Source organism: Choloepus didactylus, chromosome 6, assembly GCF_015220235.1.
Source record: "Choloepus didactylus isolate mChoDid1 chromosome 6, mChoDid1.pri, whole genome shotgun sequence".
In the NCBI taxonomy this organism is placed as follows: Eukaryota; Metazoa; Chordata; class Mammalia; order Pilosa; family Megalonychidae; genus Choloepus; species Choloepus didactylus.
Window position 1 is genome coordinate 10,948,116 of NC_051312.1, and position 18,107 is coordinate 10,966,222.

An 18,107-nucleotide genomic window follows, 5' to 3' on the forward strand; every position below is an offset into this window, starting at 1 on the left:
GTGGCCTGTTGTGCATCAGATGCTGTGAATACAGTTTCTCATTTAATCCTCATCAACATCCATGCAAGGTAAATGTCATTATTTCGGGAAAGCTGACTCCCACATGGCAAGAGTCAGCTCAAGCCGATCCCTCACTTGCCCTTCACATGGGGTCCCCTCTGTCCAGTTCACCACAACCTGTCCCCCATTCCCTATCACCTCACACCCGGTCCAGATCACGCCTCCATCTGACCTGCCCGGCCCCTTCCGGTATCGGAGTTTGAGATCCCAGAGTTCCTAAATCTCTACCAACCCTGAGGTGAGTGGCCGTCTGCCTGTTTTTTTAAAACAGTTCCAAAGTTGGAAAACTCACAACCTCCCACAGCTGCCTGCCCTCCTTCCAGAGAGAGGTAAGAGCTGAACCCATGGAAAAAGGTGAAATCGCTATGGAAGTACATGTAGGAAACAAGAAAGCCAGTGACAGAACCTGGGGTAGCCTTGGAGGAGAAGAGTAGACCAGGCAAGACGCAGAGAATGAGCTGAAGACCAGAGAGGCCACGAGAGGCGTCATTTCCAGCGGGAGGGAATGAGCAGCATGTGCTGCAGAGGGGAGAGCTGAGCCCGAACCCCACATTCGGCAGCCAGGAGCGCAGACATGGCCCCTGAGAACACAGCTTCAGCAGCACAATAGGGACAGAAGCCAGGTTGCAAAGGGTTTTTGTTTTTGTTTTAAGACCAGAAACCACTCCTGAAGGCTCAAAACGAGCTGTGTGAAGGCTGATCAGATGTGATTCCCAGCTTTGTCGAAAGCCTTTGATTTGTGTCCACCCTCATATAAAATACACAAAATTGCTCCCCAGTCCTTCCAAGAATGTTCCTGAAATTAGGTTGTTTCCTCCATTTTTCCCAGATCACTATGTTCTGGTTTGCTCTACCTCCTTTGGTACAAAGGAGACCAAAGCACATGAATAAGGTTGGGAGATTTCTCAGGAAAAAAAAAAAAAAGCTGTTTGGTTTCCATAGCTGTGGCTCCATCACTTCTTTTATGAGAAAATCCCAGGAGAGCAAGCCAAAATCCTGCTCAGACTCATCCAATCTCACCCCTGCCCCAGACATCTGAGCCCCCGGGACAGCCACGGAGCCCAAATGTCAGCCAAGATTCACCTGTTCCGTTCTGGTCTGCACCTGGCCAAAGACTCATATTCCAGAAGCCATTAAAATATCCCAAATAGTAAGTCTCAGAAAATGACAAAGGAGCCCCAATTACACTGAGTGGACCCTCCTCTCCTCCCCTCCCCCAGCCTGCCGGCATCCCAGGCCTCTCTCCTCCCTGCCCCCTCCTCAGCAGACCACCAGAACTTCCCCCAACCAGCCAAAGCAACCCCTGCCCTCTCCTCCACTCTCTTCCCCATCCTCCCAATTTTGCATTTCAGAGTCCAGGAACTGACTGGCAACGTGGATCAGCTGACCCAACAGCACCAGGAGGGAGAAGGACTAACCATCCACACTCACGAGCCAGAGACTCTTGCTCCCTGTCATTGCTCCACACTGGCCTGGGGCTGGGAGTCCTACCTGGTTCCTGGGTTAGCCTCCCTCATCCCACCCCAGCTGCCAAGCTGTGACATTTCGGATGCTCTCAAGAAAATGAGAACATGTCACCAAGAGGCAAGATCGTATAGCATCCTCAAAACCCACACTCCCGTCGTCTCTGCACTCTGTCCTACAAGGTTTAGCTCTGTCCTATGATTGGCCCATCTCGTGGTCAGAGGTGGCCACCAGTGGCCACGGGGGCTTCTGGGTCCTTGATCACAATTAGTGAGAGAGGGTCAGTGGTGTCCTGGTGAGTCAGCTCCGTGGATGCGGGGGAAGGCCCTGTCTGGTATAGCATTTGGCAATTTCCATGGTGTAAATACCCTCACCATGGCTGGATTCAAGCTGCCAACTTGAATACACAGTTGGAAAGAGATGCCCACAGTAGGTTCTGGTGGGCCGGTTCTGACCAGCTCCAGCCCTGCTGGGGTGGACTGAGCATTCTTCTCCATATCAAATAAAATCCCCATGGAACAGAGGATGGGATGGCAAGGTTTGCTTTGGACAGATCCAAGTCCACCTGGAGCCAGGAACAGGGTCACTTCCACCAAAACATTTGGCAGCTACACAGCAGGGCGGGAGGACGGAGCAGTGGATGTCAGGAGAGGGCAGCTGAGGGGTCAGAGCACAGGCCCTCTCACTTCCCTAGCACTCCCTGCCCAACTTTCCTGCCTGGCCAGCGTCTTGCAGCTTCCAGGAGCAACCCCAAGGCTGGCCGCAGCCCTAGGGGCAGGCCCCACCCAGGGCGGTGTTGGGCAGTGGCTGTCTCTTGGTTTGGAAGACAACAAAGACCAAGAAGCCAGAAGGGACCTCTGGGGTAACCAAGGGTAGCAAAAGCCAGCATCTCATAAAGGCTCTCAGGAGCCACCTCCTGAGCCTTCAACAGGGCCATTGCCATGTTGAAGTCCCTGCGGCTCCTAAGGCAAGAGGGGAAGCTGGGACCCTTCACTCTGCCTCTCCTGGCCCATCTCTGACACTCACTGAGGACGGAGGAAGGTGCAAGTCCCCTGGCACTGCTGTGGTTCAAGCTCCTGTTGTCAGATGGCTCATTTTCCTTACAAGCTAAGCCCCCGGCTCTGGAAAGCCAAACAGATAGATTCATAAGACATCAACCCCCTCCCAAAGTTGGGGGTCCCCATATCTGTCCCCAGCTGAGGGCTCCATCCTCTGGCCCCCCACCTCAGGCCCCCGGCTTCCTGGCTAAATGCTGCTTTTAGGCTCAAGATGATGCTTCCCACATAATCTGTGCAGCAAACCTGTTTCTCGTTGCTGCCAGCAGAGCTAATTGCTGAGTTAATCGGCAATGTGTTGTTAGGTGAAAAAGGACAAGTTATGAAACTGTATTTGAAGTTTGGCATTATTCTCGAGGAAAGGGAAATGTGTGTGTGTGTGTGTGTGTGTCTGTGAATGTGTGTCTCTGCGTCTGTGGGGGGCCGGGGTCTCGGCATGGATATAAATATAGACATGAGACTAGTCTAGATCGGTGGTTCCCAACCGGGGCCACGTGGCAAAGTCTGGAAACGTTTTTGGTTGTCACAACTGGTAGCGGGGGAAGGTGCTGCTGGCATCTAGTGAGTAGAGGCCGGGGATGCTGCCAAACGTCCTACAATTCACAGGACAGCCTCTGCCCCCAACAAAGAATTCTCGGTCCCAAATATCAATAGTGCAAAGGAGGGGAAGCCCTGACCCAAAGTGGTGGTTCTCAAACTGGGGTCCCCAGCGGCACCTGGGAACTAGTTAGTAATGCAGATTCTCAGCCCCTCCTCCCCCGAGACCTACTGAATCAGAAACTCTGAGAGGGGGCCCAGAAATCTGTATTTTTAACAAGCCTCCGAGTGGCTCCGATGCCCACTCGAATTTGAGAACCACTGGTCTAAGCATATTTAGACCAATTTTATCTGCTCTAAATTTTTATCTCTAGATGATGGGACAGGGTTTTTATGGTTTTCTTTTTTATCCATATTTTCTAAAATGTCTCTGTGTAAGTAGGTATTATCTTTGTGGTCAGACAATATATAAAATCTTAATTTATCAGTGATGGTGTCATGGATTAAACTGTATTTCCCCCCAAAAATTGATGTGCAACCCCTAACCCCCCATCTCTTGAAAGTGATCTTATTTGGAAACAGAATCTTATTGAGATGACACCAAACTGGGTTAGGGTGTGTCCTAATCCAACATGACCGATGTCCTTACCAGGAGAGGAAACGGGGACACAGCGGTTAAGAGGCAGAGAGAGGGACAGCCGGAAACGGAGCAGAGCATGACTTGTGCGGCACAAACCAGAATGTCAGCCACCCCAGAAGCCAGGGGAGAAGCGTGGCCTGCACTACCCGCTGTAAGCAGCACCGTGCACCCCTTGATTTTGAATTTGTCGCCTGCAGAACTGTGAGACAATACGGTTCTGTTATTTAAGCAACTAGTCCACGGGGCTTTGTTACAGAAGCCCTGGCAAAACAAGACAGTAAGTTTTCTTTGGAGTTGGGAAGAGAACAGAGAGGTTCCTTGTGCAGTTAATTGAATGGAGACTTCGAAGCCAGGCAAGACCAGAATGAATATAAATCATGGCCCAATTTAGGAAACCAGCCATGTGACTTTGAATGGACAAGTGCTCTGTGCCTCGGCTTCCTCCTCTGGGAAATGGGCATTACAGCGGCCCCTCCTCTCAAGGTTATCGGGGGAATGAAATAAAATGTCCCGGGCCCAGGCATCCAGCCTTGCTCTGCGTTCGTGGGGCGGGGGTGTCGGTCAGTGCTGGTCCCTCGCGGCCCCTCCTGTCTGGTAGGTGGCTGGGGGTGAGAAAGGTCCATGAGGAAGAGGAGGGTAGCCCCCAGGCAGCTCCCAAGGAGTCCGGGAGCAGGAAGGGCCCCAGGGCTGCGGGGAGTGGGGTCGCTTCGGCAGGTCTAGAACCCCACAGAGTCTATGAGAACTGTGACCGTGGGCGAATATTGGCTGAAAGTGAGGGTGCTGGAACCTCCCGCCCCAGGCCTCACCTCTGGCCTGGGCCCACCTTGAGAGCTGCTGGGAGCCCCCAATATCAGACCCCTAGAAGTCCAACCCAGCACCAAGCAAATGAGGGTCAGTGGCATTAGGTTCTCCTGTGTTGCAGGCTCCCCCATTCCAGGTAGGAAGCTGGGCAGTAGCTTTCTTGACTCTGGGAGGCCCTTGTGATTGGGCCAAAGGTGAAGTTTCCCCCAAAACAGTCTCTTTCCCCGTCCTCTGTGAAAGCCAAATGCATGGAGAGGCTTGTGCCAGGAGACCTGGAGGGGTGGGGAGAAGTGGGTGCCTCTGAGAAGGGAGGGAAAGGAAGGCCCCCAGGGCCAGGGACCGGCCGAGCCCACTAGGTCCTCTGGGGAGTGAGGCCCCGAGAGCCCCTGCCCCACAGAATCCTAGGGAGGGGATGGCTGGGGGACCCAGAGGGAGGCCGGTCCCTGGCCCCACGGGTGCCATGGAGACCACAGGGCTCCAGGGGTCCACAGGGTGGGGCAAGGGGCATCTGCACGGGGCCTGGTGTAGACAGAGATGGTCCCCAAAGCTGGGAGCTGAACGAGGTCCCCGGGGCAGGGACGGGGAGGAGAGCCCTTTGTCGTCTGGGACTAAATTTTCCTCTCTCCAGAGCCAGGCATAATTGGCTTTAAAGCCCTGCGAGAGTTTGCAAAATAAGGTTCTTACCTATTACCACAGGCACCACATCCACCGTGGTAGGGATAGTTATCGCCATTTTACAGGTGAGGACGGGAAGCAAGAGGCTGGCACTTTGCCCAAGGCCACACACGGAGCAGCCCATGTCTCCAAGCCTCAAGGGAGCCTCACCTGGGGTGACACTTCACACCCCAACTCCTCCCACAGCATCCTCGGAGGAAGCCCCTCGCCCACCCAGGGCGTCCCCACTGATCCGTAGAACTCCGGGGTACCCAAGCCCCAGCCCAGGAAAGAGCTCAGCTGCAGAGACATGAAGGCAGATGGAAATGGCCCCAGATAGTGCCACCCCACCCTAGCAAGGCCCCTCTCGGGGTCCCAGTTCCCCAGGGGCATTTCCTCTGTGGATCCCGTGAACCAGATGCTGTCAGATGCCAATCGGGAACAGAGGAAGTCCGGCCTGCCCCGGGGAAAGTGTCAGAGCTCAGCCCCCGGCTCCGCAGCCCTGGCCACCCGTGGCACTGACTGTTGCATAACGTGCTTTGCAGACCACATCTGGACCAATCAGATCCCAAGCAAATCCAGCCACTGGGCACCCAGAAGTGCCCCGAGCTGCCCGGGCCTCGGACACACTGTCAGCTTTTTGAGCCACAATCAGAACTTGGATACCACCCTGGGGCCTGACTCAAGATGACCCTTTAGACACACTGTGGGGCCACAGAAAAAGCCAGAGACACGTGATTAGAGGTAAAATAATAATAATAATAATAATAGTAATAACAAGGGCATTCCCATAGCGGAAAGTCTCCCAGCAGGACGGAACTGGCAAAGACGGAAAGCTTGCATCAGATTCTACAAGCGGGCAGCGGGGGTCACTCTGGGTGACCTCGGGCGAGGGCTCCGCCTTGCTGGGCCTCTATTCCTACATCTATAAAGTGAGAGTGAGGAAAGCCTCCACCTCCGGGAGCTCCTGGGGGGAAGTGTGAGAGCCTGTGTCAGCAGCACTTTGGGGATGTCCAGCATGTAGTACGTGCTCATTGAACGGCGGCTCCAGGCAGCTCTTACACGGCAGCCCAGCTCACCCTGGAGTGTGTGGTCCCTGGACACAGTTGCATTGCTCTTTTCTTTCTGGAGGGCTCAAGCCTGCCATCCCTCCAGCCCTAGAAAAAGCAGGATCTTCTATCTGGATATTCTCACAGATGGAGGCCCAGGCAGGGCTCTGAGCAGACTTCCTGTCCCTTGGAGCTCCAGGGAGAAGTTTCCATGGAGCCCTCACTCCAGAATGAGGTGCTCCTTGTGGCCTGAGGGGATTTAGGGGAAGGGGTCTGTCTCTGTCTCTGGAAAGGGGAGGGGGCATAGGTCCTAGAAAGCTGGCCCAGGACAGGCAGCAGTCCCTCCCGCAGGTCCTCCAGCCCCACTGCCTCCTTCTATTGGGAGCCATCTTGGTGACCGCTGCGGCGTCTGAGCTGGCTTAGAAAATGACTACATCTGGCTCTTAGCAGGACAAAGAAATAGTGATCCTCAGGAGGCCCTATGGTTACCTTGTGGTTTCCTTAGAAACCGACTCCCCTGCTGACCTCCCTCAGGCATCGTCTTAGCTCTCTCCATCTTTCTCTCCTGCTCATCTGGGCCACAAATCCCAGAAAGGCCAGATCACCACTTTAAAAGGGGGGGCAATGAAACAGAGAGAACCCCACAGTTTTCTTGCCATGCTTTGCGGGACCACATTTCAGGGTAACCAAGGAGCCCTAGTAGCTCATAGAAAGTTCTTCTTTACATAAGAATTCCTGCAAATAAATGCTAGAGGGATATACTAGAATGAGAAAATCATCATGTTGTAACTTCTAATAAAATAATCGATTCGGGCAATTGGCACTAATGGTTGAACCTTTTAGAGGGAAAGTTGATGGAGTTCAGCTAATAAATAGCAATGTAATATTCTCTCTCGCACTCAGGGTTGAGTGGACAGAACTCCCTGGAGTGTCTCATACAGTTGCCATCAGATGGCAGCTCAGGCTGGGATCCTCTAAAGACAGGACCAGGCAGGGTATCCGACGCTCGGCTGAGACAGCAGGCACGGGGGGCGCTGGGGGGCATCTTTCTCTCCACACGGCCAGCTTGGGCTTCCCCACAGCATGGCTGACTTCTCACAAGGCTCCCCACACACTGAGTGCTCTGAGAGCCTGGGACGAGGCTACAGGGCTCCTTATCCAGGAACCTCCCCCACCACATTCCAAGTGTCAAGAGCAAGTCCTGGAGCCAGCCCAGACTCAAGGGAGAGCACAAATCCTGGGAGACGTGGTTTACAAGGGGCCAACTTGGAGGCTGCCAAAAAAGGAACCTTACAACGGAGGGCCCAGGCTTTCTCCACCTGGGCCCAATCGTCATTTTTAGCACCATTAAAGGAGGAACACGCAGACCCTGTGTGCCCCCTGCTATGAAGCAATAGGAAGCACCCAGCACTACTTACGCATGGAAGGTTCTTTTGAAAAAGAATTGGACCTAATTCTACTTGAGCCTCTAATGCTAACTTGCATTTACAGGAAGTGGAGGGGAGAGAGTTAAGTGCTGCCATGAGGAAGCAAACAGAGAGTCCAGAATGTAGAACAGTCCTCAGGAGAAACGACCAAGTTTCTGCAGTAAGCCAGTGGCTCTTTAAAAAGAGAAGGGAGGGGACCAGGTCTCAAGAGATCTAATGACAAAATGCCGTGTGTGGGCCTCTTTTGGGGGGGGTCCAGATTTCAACAAACCAACTGTAGCATAAAAAGGCATTTTTGGTTGCAAACAGGGAGTTGATTACGGACTGGGTATTAGTTGATTATTATTTATCTTGTTAGATGTGATAATGATTCTGTGTTTATGTAAGAAAATGTTTCATTTTGCAGAGAGAAAACTATATACAGGTGAAGTCACAAAATGACTGAGATGTGATTTAAAATACTTAGAATGAGAGGAAGGAAGGAAGGAAGGAAGGAGGAAGGGTCAATGAAGCAAATATGGCAAAATCTTGCTAATTATCAAATCTGGGCGATGGGTATACAGGGCTTGATTGTACCAGTCTCTCTATTGTTGTATTCGTTTGAATTGTTTATCATAAAAAGAAAATTTTTAAAGGGGAGCCGCTGAGAAGGAGCCTTTTATCCCCCGCTGCTCCTGACAGCGTGGCCTTGCTCTGGAATCATTTGTCACCATGTAGCTCAGCTGCCCAGACCTTGTCAAGAACAAACATAGCCTTTCAAAGTCACCTTTCGGGGAGCCAGAGGCCTCGTTGCTAAGCTGTCGGCTTCCACCCCTCCTGTTGCTACCTCGGTGAGCTGGTAGAGTCCAGCTCCAGAAGAGCAGCTGCCCCTCACCCCAGGACCGGCGTTCTGTCCCCTTTGGGGGGGTGGCATTGGCATCTGCAGTGGACTTCACAGACCACACGTTGCATCAGGGAAGGTTTGAAGCAGACAAAGGAAAGAAATCAAATACATGACAGGTACATGCCCACACGTGCACACACACACATGCACATGTATGACTGAGAGACAGACAGAGAGAAAACACATGCCAACCACCACTAATTCAACACTAATTCTCCCTCTTTAAAAAGCCCCACTCCTGGCCCACCCGTAAGAGATTTCTTTTCCCTAGATTGGGAATCTGCCTGTTTTTGAAGATTCCCGGTGATTCCAAGATCCGGGGTCTGAGAATATGGAACTGGGGCCCCCCATGGGTCTCAGACATGCTGACTCAGGGCCTCCTGGGTGGGAAAGGAGGGTAGAGGGAAGACTTCTGGCCTGGGAATCGGGAGCCTTGGGCTCAGCCCCCAGCTCAGCAACACGAGAGAGTCACCATGTCTCTGGGCCTTGTCTGTCAACCGGGCAGGTGTTCCTGATGCTGGGCCAGGTCCCTACCTCTGACACTCTGCTGACTGTGAACAGGTGGGGAGTGAAGCATTTATTGAGCACCTGGTCAGCTGGCCAAGGCTGCTCCTTAGCACCTGTTCTAGTTTGCTAATGCTGCTGGAATGCAAAACACCAAAAATGGCTTGGCTTTTATAAAGGTGGGTTACACAGTTACAGTCCTAAGACCATAAAGTGTCCATCAACAAAGGGTACCTTCACTGGAGGATGGCCAATGGCAACCAGAAAACCTCTGTTAGCTGGGAAGGCACATGGCTGGCGTCTGCTCCAAAGTTCTGGTTTCAAAATGGCTTTCCCCCAGGATGTTCCTCTCTAGGCTGCAGTTCCTCAAAAAAGTCACTCTAAGTTGCTCTTGGGGCATTTTTCCTCTCTTAGCTTCTCTGGAGCAAAAGTCTGCTTTCAACAGCCATCTTCAAACTGTCTCTCATCTGCAGCTCCTCTCATTTCAGCTCCCGTGCATTCTTCAAAGTGTCCCTCTTGGCTGTAGCTCCTCTTCAAAATGTCACTCTCAGCTGCACTGAGTTCCTTTTGTTTGCCAGTTCATTTATATGGCTCCAGTGATTTAATTTAGACCCACCCTGAATGGGTGGAGTAACACCTCCATGGAAATTATCCAATCAGAGTCATCACCCACAGCTGAGTGGGGCACATTTCCATGCAAACAACCTAATCCAAACGTTCCAACTTAATCCCCACTAATATGTCTACCCCACAAGATTGCATGAAAGAATATGGCTTTTTCTGGGGGGCATAATATATTCAAACCGCACGGCACCTTTGGGTGAATGGCTTGGCCTTGACATGCAGCAATGCCCAGCAACCAAAAGTGATTTTGATTTCTCACAGACAAGTCTATAAGTTTCATCTGATACCTTTCCAAGGAGAACCCAGGCCAAGGCAGGGCCTACCTTGTGAGATGTCATCTGAGCTCTGTGTTTCACCTGAGCACATGAGAGACGTGCTTTCCAAAGAAGGAAAGTAGATTTGAGGTGCGATAAGCTCTTAGGGAACTGGTGGTGGGTATGTTCGGCCAGAGGACAGCAATGCACCCAGCCTGGAAAGCCTCGGCCCCAGCAAAACTCTTCAGAATCGCTGCATCATCAAAGAAGTCAATCCAAATGAATCCACCAAAATTAACCCAAATTTTATTCTTTCCCATAATTAACAAGACCTTAGAAGCTATAGTATAGATACCTCACTTCTGGCTGTGTGGTTACACCAGAACACACTTGTTCACACACGCACACAGGCCCACACAGATTTAATGGAAAGACATCAAGCCACCCAGAGAATGAGTTTTGAATACTAAGGAAAAGTGTCATGAAAACCAAGAGAGGAGAGTTTCAAAAAGAAAGGAGACAATCAGTCATCAAAGACTGTGAAAAGCTCTTAAATGTGATTATAAATGGTATGCCAAAACATTAGATAGCTTAGATAAAGTGGATAAATTCCCAGAAAGACACAAACTACCAAAATGGACTCCAAAGAAACAGAAAATCCAGATAGATCTACAACATGTAAAGAGACTGAATCCATAATCAAAAAAATTGTCCACAAAGAAAAGCCTAGGGCCAGATGGCATCACTGATGAGTTCTACCAAACTTTAAAGAAGAATTAAAACCAATTTTTCATAAACTTTTCCCAAAAATGGAAAAGGAAGGAATACTTCCAACTCATTCTATGAGGCCAGTATTACCCTGCTATCAAAATGATATAAAGACATCACAAGAACAATATCTCTCATGAATACAGACACAAAAATCCTCAACAAAACCCAACAACATATAAAACAGCAACATATAAAAATATACATATGCACCATGACCAACTAGTATTTATCCCAAAAACACAAGATTGATTTAACTTCCAGAAATCTTTTAATGCAATATACCACATCAATAGAATAAAGAACAAAAACCACATGATCATCTCAAAGGATGCAGAAAGTCCAATGGCAAAATTCGACACTTTCATGATTTAAAAAAAAAAAAGGCAATGGGGTACTGGCATAAGGATAGACATCTAGATCAATGGAAAAGAATTGTGAGTCCATAAATAAAACTTCATGCTTATGGTCAACTGATTTTCAACAAGGGTGACAATACAATTCAATGGGGAAGGATATTCTTTTCAACAAATGGTGCTGAGAAAACTGGATATCCATAAGCAAAAGAATACATACCATTTACAAAAATTTACTCAAAATGGATCAAAGATCTGAATACAAGAGCTAAAACTATTAAATATTTAGAAGAAAAGAGGTGTACATCTTCATGACCTTGGATTAGGCAACAGTTTCTTAAATATAACAGCAAAAGCACACATGACAAAAGAAAGAGTAGATACATTGGAATTTATCAAAATTTAAAGCTTTTGTCTTTCAAAGAACACTGTCAAGAAAGTAAAAAATAATCCACATAGTGGGAGAAAATTTTTGCAAATAATATGTCTGATAACAGACTTGTATCTAGAATATGCAAAGAACTCTTACAACTCAATAATAAAAGGACAAATAACTCAATTGGAAAATTGAAAAATGGGCAAAAAATTTGAATAAACATTTTTCCAAAGAAGATATACAAATGGTCCAATGGGCACAGGAAAAGACACTGTGGTGGTTTGGAGCCATGTATCCCAGAAAAACATGTTCTTAAACTTAATCCCTTCCTCTGGGTGTAACCCCTTGTGAATAGCACTTTTAGATGAGGTTACTTCAGATAAGGTGTGGCCCAGGATGGGTCTTAATCTTATTACTGAAGGCCTTATAAGGAAAGTCACAGACAGAAAGAAAACACAGAGGAAGCAGCCAGAAGCTTAAAGTCAATGGAACCCAGAAAAGAAGGGAGAGGCCAGGAGAGGCTGCCATGTGCATTGCCACGTGACAGAGGAGCCCAGGATGAAGGATCATTAGCAGCCAGCCCCGAAACACCAGTCTTTGGAAAGAAAGTGTTTCCTGAATGACACCTTGATTTGACCTTCCTCTAGCCTCAAAATGGTGAGCCAATAAATCCCCATTGTTTAAGCCAACCCATTGCATGGTATTTGCTTTAGCAATGAGGAAACTAAAACAGATGCTCTCAACATCATTAGTCGTTAGGGAAATGCAAAATGAAACCACAATGAGATACCACTTCGCACCCACTAGGATGGTGTGGTGGACTGAATTGTGTACCCCAGTTTGGACATGTTCTTGGTCCTGGTCTGCATTCTGGTGGGTGTAGACCTATTTTAAGTAGGATCTCTTGAAAATGTTACTTCAGTTAAGGTGTGGTCAAACTGAGTCGGGTTGAACTTTAATCTGGAATACTGGAATCTTTTATAAGAAGAATGAAATTCAGGCATAGAAAGAGAAAGCTATGGGAAGAAGGTAGAAGTCAACAAAACTAGAGGAGACAGGAAAAGCCATCACCATGGACATTGCCATGTATAGTGGTTTGAAGCTGTTATGTACCCCAGAAAGGCCATGTTCTTTTAACATGTTCCTGTGGATGCAGACCTGTTGTGGGTGGGACCTTTTGGTTAGGTTATTTCAACTGAGATGTGACCCACCCCATTCAAGAAGGGTCTTAAATCATTTTACTGGAGCCCTTTATGACAGGATAAAAGAAGTAAAAGCCCAGAGAGCTTAGAGAGAAACCCAAGAGAAGCTGGGAGACAGGGACACACCCACAGAAGCTGAGAGAGCCACTGAAGCCAGAAGCTGAAAGCAATGGAACCCTGGAGAGACGGACCAGCAGACACCAGCCATGTGTCTTCCTGTGAGACAAAGGTTTCCCAGATACCAAAGAAGGTATCATCCTGTTAATGCCTTAATTTGGACATTTTTGTGGCCTTAGAATGTATATTTGCAAGCTAATAAATCCCCATTGTAAAAGCTAACCCATTTCTGGTATATTGCATTCTGGCAGCTTTCACAAACCAAAGCACCATGTGACAGAAAAGCCAAGGTCCAAGGATTACCAGCAGCCAGCCCCAGAGTGCCACAGTCTTTGGGGAGAAAGCATCACCTTGCTAGCACCTCAATTTTGGGCTTCTCCTAACCTCAAAACTGTGAGCCAATAAATTCTCATTGTTTAAGCAAACTCACTGTATGGTATTTTGTTTCTGCAGCCTAGAAACTAAGACAGATGGCTGTAATCAAAAAGACAGATACAGTAATCAGGATTGGCGAGGATGTGAAGAAATTGCAAACCTCAGGCACTGCTAGTGGAAATGCAAATTGGTGCAGCCACTTTGGAAAGCAGCCTGGCAATTCCTCAAAAGGTTAAACATAGAACTATTCCAACTCTTAAGAGTTATCCAAGAAAAATGAAAACATATGTCCATGCAACAACTTGTACTTGCAAATTCATAGCAGCATTATTCACAATAACCAAAAAGTGAAAGCAACCCAAAACTCCATCAATGATGAGTGGATAAATAAAATGTGATATATTCACAAATGGATATTATTTGGCAACAAAAAGTAATCAAGTAATCATACATGCTATAGCATCATGCTAATAAAATATGATGCTAACAAAAGAAGCCAGTCACAAAAGACCATGCAGGATATGATGCCTTTTACAGGAAACGTCCAGAATAGGCAGATCTACAGAGACAGAAAATAGATTAGTCGTTAGCTAGGGCTGGGGGTTTGGGAAGGAAATGGAATGACAGCTGATGGGTAAGGGGTTTCCCTTGGGGGTGATGAAAATGTCCTAAGATCAATTGTGGTGATGTTTGCACAGCTTGGCGAATATACCAAAAAACATTGACTTATATACTTCAAATGGGTGAATTGTATGATAGACGAATTATATCTCTTTAAAGTTGCTCTCAAAATGAATATGAAGATAAAAGTTCAGTAATAAAAAGATAAGTAAAGAATGTAGTAAAAAAAATGTACGAAAGAAGAAATACACACAACCAATAGACACACATGGAAAGATTGTCAACCTCAATAGAAAACCAAAAATATCTAAGAGGAGATGGCAGTGCACTCCTATTTTTAATCTATTAGATTAGAAAATATGGAATATTTTATTTTATTTTATTTTATTTTATTTTAACAATATCGGCATGGCTGGGGGGAATGAGTACTCCCCCACACTGCTGGTGGGACTTGAGCTCTCTCAACCTGCAGGGAAAGCCATCAGGCCATTGCATCGGGGCCTCAAAAGGTGTGCGCTCTGCGGGTGGCACCCCATCAGTCTCACCGAGGTGCCAGTGAACAGACGTTTGACCAGAGAGGCCCGCTGCAGAGCCAGTGATGGCCGGGGAGAGCTGCCATCCCCCTGGCCAACATGGGTACACGGACGAGTGAGCAGCGGGGACCCCGCAGTGGGAGTATCGGCAGTTATGGGAAAGGATGATGTTGATCCACAGGTATTGACGTGGAAAAATGCTCATCATGAGCTGTGGGAGAAACAAGTGACAATGTATGTAACGTGATCTCATTTAAACATAAAATGTACAAATATATAAATATATGTATATATTTGTATAAGAAAAATAATGGAAGCATAGACACCTAAGGGTATCTGCATGATGAGGTTTCAGGGAGTTTTTTTCTAATTTTGTTATAAGTGCAAAAAAATTAGAGTCCCCTGCCCCCACCTTTATTTTTTAATCCACCTCCTAGGGTCCAGAAACCTCATGTGCACTGGTTGTGAGGGGAGGACACTAAATAGACGCTGCCGTGTGCTTGCTGGAGGGCTCATCTCTTATGCAGCACAGATGGCTCCTGCCCTGTCCAACACACAGTTGTCATGTTCTGGTCTTTACTAGTGTCATTCTGGCTTCCTCCGCATTCCCATGAACCATGTTTTGGGGTAGTTACCCCAGCCTCTCCCATTCATTTCCTGCTGACCCCTAACTGGCTACCCTTAGTCCCACCTGGTTCCCAGATTCCAAGATAGAGCCCGACACCCTCAAACCTCCCCAACAGGTCTCCCGCAGAGCCAGCTCAGAGCTGCAACTGGGGCGGAGACCAGCTCTCCCAAGGACACACCAGGTGCCTTCTTTTTCTCTTTGGCTTCCGAGTGAGAACATCCATCCCTTGAGGCATGACTCCCCTGCCCCTGGAGCCTTGCTGAGCCTGATCCCATTTTCCCCTCATCACCCTCAGCCTGCCAGTCGTTCCCTTTGACTTGCCTGGGAAGCCTGCCCTTCACGTCTCTGTCCACTTTCTCTCCTAGGAGTCAAGGTGTCAACAGATAGTAACTGAGCCCCACCATTGTCATCTGACATGGACCTTCTCATGCAACCCTCACAGCAACCCACAGCCCTTTCACCGAAAGCCCTGGGGCCTGATATATTTCAAGAAATCAGATTTCTTCAAATTTTAGATAGGCAATATGGCACTGTGTATTATGTAACACCCTCAGTGGGCCCGAGGCAGCACCCTGTAATCAAACATATTAATATTTCCAGAGTGGAATGAATGAATATTAATGGAGCAGGAAATAAATGAAGACTATAAACAGCCTCTCAACAATTAAGATCACATTTTGCAGAGCAGTCTCTAACGTGTCCTCTTGGAGGCCTGTCTGCCCTCACTCCCCCCACTGACCCCTCTCTACTCAAACTCATGAAATTTCAGCCACATCACTTTCCCACTTCCATCTTTCCGTATAAAAGTCTTGTCTTTGCCATATTCTGTGGTCCCAACCCATGTGCCTTAATCCAGCCCCAGAGTGGGGGTTTGAAGAAGTTTGGGGCTTGGAGGTTGTTCTGGTTTGCTAATGCTGACCATTATGCAAAATACCAGAAATGGACTGGCTTTTATAAAAGGGGGTTTATTTGGTTACACAGTTACAGTCTTAAGGCCATTAAGTGTCCAAAGTAACACATCAACAATCGGGTACCTTCACTGGAGGATGGCCAATGGCGTCCAGAAAACCTCTATTAGCTGGGAAGGCACATGGCTGGCGTCTGCTCCAAGTTTTGGTTTCAAAGCGGCTTTCTCCCAGGATGTTCCTCTCTAGGCCTCAGCAACTCTTCAAAATGTCACTCTCAGTTGCTCTTGGGGTATTTGTCCTCTCTTAGCTTCTCTGGAGCAAGAGTCTGCTTTCAAAGGCCATCTTCAAAATGTCTCTCATCTGCAGCTACTCTCTCAGTTCCTGCACATTCTTCAAAGTGTCCTTCTTGGCTGTAACAAGCTCACTCCTTTTGTCTGAGCTTATATAGTGCTCCAGTGAACTAATCAAGGCCCATGCTGAATGGGCGGGGCCACACTTCCATGGAAATTGTCCAATCAGAGTTATCACCCACAGTTGGGTGGGTCACATCTCCATGGAAACACTCAAAGAATTGCAATCTAATCAACACTGATGCATCTGCCCCCACAAGATTGCATCAAAGATAATGGTTTTTGGGGGACAAAATATATCCAAATTGGCACAGAACCCCCTGCCTTAGAAAACTCCTTATGTCACAAACCCTGTAGAAGCTGAACCACAGGCCCAATGGGCACCAATGTGATATTTTGGAAATGGAAATATCCCCTTTCCCCCAGCCTCAGGAAGGAGGCTCTGTTTCTCTGGCCCTGCTTGAGGTTTCACCCCTTCTGGGAAAACAGGAGGCCAGACTTGGCAGGGCAGATGCTGTTTTGAGTCCCAGACCTGCCACCAATGTGTCTAATCCAGAGTCTTCTGTGGCTCACCATGGCCTGTGATTTCCAAAGACCTCTTCCTCAGACTGGCCTTAAGAGAAGTGGCTTATGAATCCCAGCAGGGGACTCACCTGCCTATGCTATGTGCCTCTGCAGAGACACTTAGTCCAGGCATTCAACCAATATTTAGTGGACACCTACGACATGCCAGGCACTGTCCTAGGCACTAGGATTTCAGCAGTGAATAGAACAGACAAGGTCCTGTTCATGGGCCCTTACATTCTAGAGGATGACAGACAATAAACAAGTATAGAGATGTGTAATATAACGTCAGGTGGTGAAAAGTGCTATGGGAAAAAATAAAGCAGGGTAAGGGGGAAAAGAGAATGGGGACGCCATTCTAGAATGAGTAGTCAGGGACAGCCTTTCTGAAGAGGCAGCATTGAAGTGGCAACCTGAATTAAGCAAGAGAGCAAACCGTAAGGATATCTGGAAGAAGAGCTTTGCAGGGAAAAAAACAAATTCAAATACCCTGAGTAGGAAATGGGCTTCAAGGAAGGGGGAAATAAAGGGTCACAAAGGAGCCACTGACCCACTGCAATTGTGACATCCAGCCACAAAGTGTAACTGTTAGTTGAAGTCTGATGGCCTTTGAGCAGGATGTAGGTGATGACTTAAAGAAAAATGAGAAAACTGTTATTGGAAACTGGAGGAATGAAGATCCTTGTCATGTAATCCCAGAAAGTTTAGTATCACTCTTCCTGGTGATAGTGTGGAAAGCAGAAAATACAATCAGTGATTTAGGTGATCTAGTGAAGGAGTTTCCCAGGCAGTGTATTGAATGTGCCACCTCATTTCTTCTTGTCTCTTTTAATAAAATAAGGTAGAAGAGAAATAAGTGAAAGGAAGGACTGTTAAACATAAAGCTTCTCCGGATGCCAAATGATGCTAAAATCAAGAAATAGTTCCTAGGCAAAGATCAAATCCAGGGCACTATCAGGAAAACATGGTCTAAAGATGAAGCCAAGGACATCACTGCAAAATCCTTCATTAAGCCCTCAGAATATCTAAAAGGGTGCTTCAGAGAACCATTCAATCAAATTAAGGACACTAAGAAGCTTCAGGGTGTTGTCCCTCAGCAATCTCAGCAGAATCCCAAGGTAAAGAAGGGCTTATCTCAAAGAGATTTGTATAATACAGCAAGCTCCGATAAGGTTCATAGGAGATCCACAATGTTTTTACAAGAATTGCATTGTCAGAAACACTGCCAACTTGGGCTGAGAGGGACAGAGACAGTACAAAATGGATTCCCAAACCTCTATAGGCAGAAAGATGGCTTAGAAAGCCAATAAGTTACTAACATAAACTACTTTTCATGGAAAAGAAAAAGTGACTCCAT